Source organism: Eulemur rufifrons, chromosome 30 (assembly GCF_041146395.1).
Source record: "Eulemur rufifrons isolate Redbay chromosome 30, OSU_ERuf_1, whole genome shotgun sequence".
Taxonomy (NCBI): domain Eukaryota; kingdom Metazoa; phylum Chordata; class Mammalia; order Primates; family Lemuridae; genus Eulemur; species Eulemur rufifrons.
In genome coordinates, this window is record NC_091012.1 from 98391998 (window position 1) to 98397997 (window position 6000).

Genomic DNA, 6000 nt, shown 5'->3' on the forward strand with positions numbered 1-6000 from the left:
CTAACTCCTAATCCCCAACCCTGATCTTTATCTCTAACCCCTAAACTCAAACCGTTAATCCTAACACTAAATTTCCCTTCCCCGCGCCCCGTCCCTGCCTACTATTTGAGACGACAGGTAAAAGGGTTGGGGGTGGTCGGGGATGCCATGTTTGCTTCTACGAAGCCTCCTACCAGGGGCCGGAGCTGTAGGTGTAGGACTCCTCCACGGTCGGTCTGTCCCCGGCCATGATGCGCGTCACCACCCTCACCCTCGCCAGCGCCCATCTGCACCCTTGTCCTGGCTGCCCGGCTCCTGTCCGCACCCTCGCCAGCACCTTCGTCGCCTCCCGGCCCGGCCGCCATCCGCGCCCTCGTCACCTCCCGTCCCGATCCTTGCCTGTGCCCTTGTGGCCTCCCTTCTGGCCCCCGTCCTGCCCCGCGTCTGCGCCCTCCTCAGCACCCGGCCTGGCCCTCATCACCTCCTGTCCCATCCCGGCCCCCGTCCATGCCCTCGTCGGCCCCCGTCCCGCCCCGCGTCTGCGCCCTAGGTGGCCCCCTCCTCGGCTCCCGTCCGGGCCCAACCTCCGCCCTCGGGGGCTCCCGCCCACGCCCCATCCGGGTCTGCGCCCCGCCCCCTCCTCCCCGTGTCCCTCCTCGCCCGCCCTCATGCCCGCACGTCCCCATTTGCGCCGGCGCCCTGGCGTGTCCTTATCCGCGTCCATCCTCACTGTCGCCGACTCTCACCGCCTCCCGTCCTGGCACGCGCCCTTCCCTGCCCGGTCCCCGCCTGCTGGGCCCCTGCCCTGCCCCGGGAGCGGCGCCGCACCCCGGGCTCACCCGGCGACCCGTGCCCTCTTGTGCGCCCCCGGGGTGGCCGGGCCTGCGGCAGCATGAGCTCCGACGGCCACCTGGTGCGCACCGGCTGGCTGAGGAAGTCGCCCCCCGAGAGGAAGTTGAGGCGCTTTGTGAGTATGGGCGTGGGGGGGGGGTGGCGGCAGAGGGGCAGGGGTCGCCGAGGGAATGTGCTGATGGGGAGGATTCTCTATCCAGGGGAAATTTGCATGAAGGCAAAAATACCGATCTTGTCAGATTCCAGATAATTCCACTGGTTAGAGAATCCAGGAGTCTGGCACCGCTGTATCCTTGCCTCCGTGCCTCCATTTCCCCCCCGAGACATGAGGACAACATTACCCCGTGCTGTTAGGTTGTTCCAAAGATGCGAAGTAACTCCAATAAAAGCCTTAGCACTGTGCCTTCTACCTAGCGAATATCCACTTCCGTCTGCCTACAGCGAGGAAGCAGAAGAACTATCTCGTGCGCCTCCAGGAAGGACGACTGTGTAGGTTCACAGCGTGCGTGGAGGGTATTTCAGGTAAATTACAGGTGATACAAAGAGTGTCGGGAGGATGAAGACTGAAGCTGAGGGATCAGAAGCTCCCAGACATCTGCCTGTAGATTTGGGTGTTGTATTATGCCATTGTCCACCGAAGTCCCATCTGTGTGCGGCCACCTTCACCACTGTTCCTCTCACCTCCTCCCACCCAGACCATTCATGTCCAGCAACATTGGCAGAAGAGCAAGCCTGGGAAATCAGGCTGCCGGGGTTTGAAGTCCGGCTCTGCCACATCGTTGTCCCCAAGTGTTTATATAATACAAGGAATGCGAAGATGGATGAACACTTAGAACGGTGTGATTCATCCAGTTGAGAGAAGAAAGGAGAAAACTCACTTGCTCATCTCAATGGATGCAAGAAAGTATTTGGCAAAATTTCAAAAAAGGATTAGGAAATTACCTATATCACTGAAAAGCCTACGGCTAATGTAATTTTAACTTGTAAAATACTGAATGTTTTGCCCCCAAGGTCAAGAGTAAATCAAGGATGTCTGTGCTGACCGCTTTTATGGGATGTTGGACTGGAGGCTCTAGTCCATGTAACAAGGTAGTAAACAGAAAGAAAAAGGCATACAGGGCTGGGCCCGGTGGCTCCCGCCTGTCATCCCAGCACTCTGGGAGGCCGAGGCGGGCAGATCGTTTGAGCTCAGGAGTTCGAGACCAGCCTGAGCAAGAGGGAGACCCCGTCTCTACTAAAAAAATAGAAAGAAATCATATGGACAGCTAAAAATATGTATTAAAAATAAATTAGCCGGGCATGGTGGCGCATGCCTGTAGTCCCAGCTACTCGGTAGGCTTAGGCAGGAGGATCGCTTGAGCCCAGGAGTTGGAGGTTGCTGTGAGCTAGGCTGACGCCACGGCACTCTAGCCCGGGCGGCAGAGCGAGACTCTGTCTCAAAAAAACAAAAGAAAGAAAGAAAGAAAGAGGCATACAGATTCCAAATGAAGAAATAAAATTGTCTTTATTCTCCTAAGACATGATTGTGTACGGAGGAACTTCGAAGAAATCTACCCCTAAAATTTCATATTACAACTAAGTGAATTTAGCAAGATCACAGGAGTAAAGGTCAATATACAAACTTTGTTGCCAGTGCATAGAAATGCGGGTGCATAATTAGAAAATAAAATGAAATATTGTTAATTACAATAGCATGAAAACATAAAGTATTGGAAAGTAAAGCAACATGTAATATCTGTGCCTTGAAAACTACCAAACGTTGCCGAGAGAAATTAAAGAAGACCTAAATAAATTGATAAATGTGCCAGGTTGGTGGGTGGAGAGCCTCAATATTGTTAACATATCCGTCTTCCCCAAATTCAGCTTGAGTCCATGCAGTCAAAACCCAGTTTCTTTATACTCAAAATGTCAGAACGAGTGAGTAGGAATGTTAGATTTAGAAGCCAGGTCTCCTGAGTTCCGGTCTAGAGCTAGAAAACAATTTCTCATCTTCTCATTGCATTGTACCAGAAATTTCTGTAAGAAAGCCCTTTTCTCATATTGTCAGCCGAACCAGTGCCTGTTCTGTTAGTCAGCTGGGTGGTAAATTCTTTCCTAAAGGGAAGCCTCACCTTTCTTTTTTCCCTGTTATTTGCAGTTTACATGTATGATGTAGGACGCCAAGGCAAGAGGACAGCCAAGGGTGGTTTTGTTTTGTTTTGCTTTGTTTTGTTTTTTGAGACAGTCTCGCTCTGTAGCCTGGGCTAGAGTGCTGTGGCGTCAGCCTTGCTCACAGCAACCTCCGACTCCTGGGCTCAAGCGATCCTCCTGCCTCAGCCTCCCGAGTAGCTGGGACCACAGGCATGCACCACCACGCCCGGCTGCTCTTTTCTATATATGTTTTTAGTTGTCCAGCTACTTTGTTTATCGTTTTTAGTAGAGACGGGGTCTCGCTCTTGCTCAGGCTGGTCTCGAACTCCTGACCTCGAGTGATCCTCCCGCGTCGGCCTCCCAGAGTGCTAGGATAACAGGCGTGAGCCACTGCGCCCGGCCAGCCAAGGGTTTTAACTGAGTCAGGAGGAACTTGCTTTCAATCAGGTCTTTAGTGGTGCGTCTTCTAGAAAGTGCCTTCAGATCTCTCACAGACCTTGCCAGATCAGCATATCAATTTGGTGCTCAGCAGCGAAAGAAATGGTCAACAGAGTGAACACATAACCTGCAGGAACGGAGAAAATATTTGAAAACAATACATCCATCCAGCAGGGGACTGGTATCCAGAATGTCTAAGAAACTCCATGACAACACCACCACCACCGTCACCAACAGCCCCATTAAAAAGCGAGCTGAGGACATGAATAGACATATTTCCAAAGAAGACAGACAAATGGCCAAGAACCATATGAAAATGTTCAGCATCACTAATCATCAGGGAAAGGCAAATTAAAATCACAATGCGATATCATCTTACACCAATCAGAATGGCTATTACTAAAAACACAAAAAAATAGAGGTTAGCAAGGATGCAGAGAAAAGAGAACTCATATACACTCTTGCTGGGAATGGAAATTAGTGAAACCTCTCTGGAAAACACTATGGGGGTTTGTCAAAGGACTACAAATAGAACTACCATTGGATCCTGCAGTCCCACTTCTGGGTATCTTGTGAAAGGAAAGGAAATCAACGTATAAAAAAGAAACTTGTACTCATGTTGACCACAGCACTATTTACAGTAGCAAAGATGTGGAGTGAACCTAGGTGTCCATCCATGGAGGATTGGCTAAAGCGCATGTGGTGTGTATAGACCATGGATTGCTAGTCAGCCATAAAAAAGAGTGACTTCGAGTTTTGTTTTGTTTTGTTTTGTTTTTTTAGACATAGTCTCACTCTGTTGCCTGGGCTAGAGTGCCGTGGCATCAGCCTAGCTCACAGCAACCTCCAACTCCTGGGCTCAAGCCATCCTCCTGCCTCAGCCTCCCAAGTAGCTGGGACTACAGGCATGTGCCACCATGCCCGGCTAATTTTTTCGACATATTTTTAGTTGTCCAGCTAATTTCTTTCTATTTCTTTAGTTGAGATGGGGTCTTGCTCTTGCTCAGGCTGGTCTCGAGCTCCTGAGCTCAAAGGATCCTCCCGCCTCGGCCTCCTAGAGTGCTGGAATTATAGGCATGAGCCACCGCGCCCGGTCGACTGCACGGTTTTTGCAGAAACATGGATAGAACTGGAGGCCATTATCTTAACTGCAACAAATCAGACACAAATACCACATGTTCTCACTTAGAAGTGGCAGCTACATAGCGCGTCCTCATGGAAGGAGAGTGTGGAGATGGACAATGTAGACGGGTGTGGGAGGTGATGGGAAGTTGTCTGGTGGGTACCATGTGCATTGCTCCACTGACGGGTGCACTGCAGGCCCTGATGCTCCGCCATGTGACACAGCAGTGTGGGCAGAAACAAAAACCAACAGCAACAACAAAAATGACTTGATGAGGACACAAAAGAGGGAGGAAGGGAGAAAGAAGCAAGGGAGTGATGAGAATCATGGATCACAGAAGCAGAGGTGGATGAGGAGGGAAATGAGGACAGAGACGAAAGGTGAGAGGCGGGCTGGGCGTGGTGGCTCACGCCTGTCATCCCAGCACCCTGGGAGGCCGAGGCGGGAGGATCGCTCGAGGTCAGGAGTTGGAGACCAGCCTGAGCAAGAGCGAGACCCCGTCTCTACTAAAAATAGAAAGAAATTAGCTGGACAGCTAAAAATATATATATAGAAAATGATCCGGGCGTGGTGGCGCACGCTTGTAGTCCCAGCTACTCGGGAGGCTGAGGCAGGAGGATCGCTTGAGCCCAGGAGTCTGAGGTTGCTGTGAGCGAGGCTGACGCCACGGCACTCTAGCCTGGACGACAGAGCGAGACTCTGTCTCAAAAAAACACAAAATAAAAGGTGAGACGCGCAAGGTTGTGGGAGTCAGAATGCAGGTCTCCGTGATAAGGACCAAATCCTTGGCATTAAAGGTGCTTCAAGGCTGTCTCCAAGGGGGACTGGGTTCGTTTGTGTGACAGAGACCCTGAGGTAGGGCTGGGCAGGCGGAGGTGACCCCTGTCACACATCTGAGATCGCATCCAACCAGGTGAATGACTCAATCAGAAATCACAGCCCTCCTGAGCTAAAGCATGCAAACGTCGCACCCTACCAGGTAGAGATGACACCTGTTGCCATGGTGACATGCCTCAGTTCCCTCCTGACCTTAAGCATGGAAACACCGCACGCTACTGTGCAGAGATGATGCCTGTTGCCATGGTGACATGCCTCAGTTTATCCTCCGCTTCGGCAACTCCGGGGAAACCTGAAAGGGAGGCTGAGGCCAGGTGCAAGGGCCAAGCCCGTACCCTTCCCTTGGTGACATCCGAGGACCCGTTAAGAGCTTTGCACTAACTGGTGAATCGTTCCCTCTGCTCACTCCTTCCCGGTGGGGTTTAGGCCTGGAAGAATCGCTGGTTCGTCCTGCGGAGGGGCAAGATGAGCGGGGACCCGGATGTTCTGGAATACTACAAGCACGAACACGCCAAGACGCCCCTGCAGGTCATCGACCTCAGCTCCTGCGAGCAGGTGGATGCCGGTGTCACCCTGGCCCTCGACAAGAAGGAGTTGCGGGGGCGTTTCGTGTTTGGCGTCAGGACCAGGAAGCGCACCTT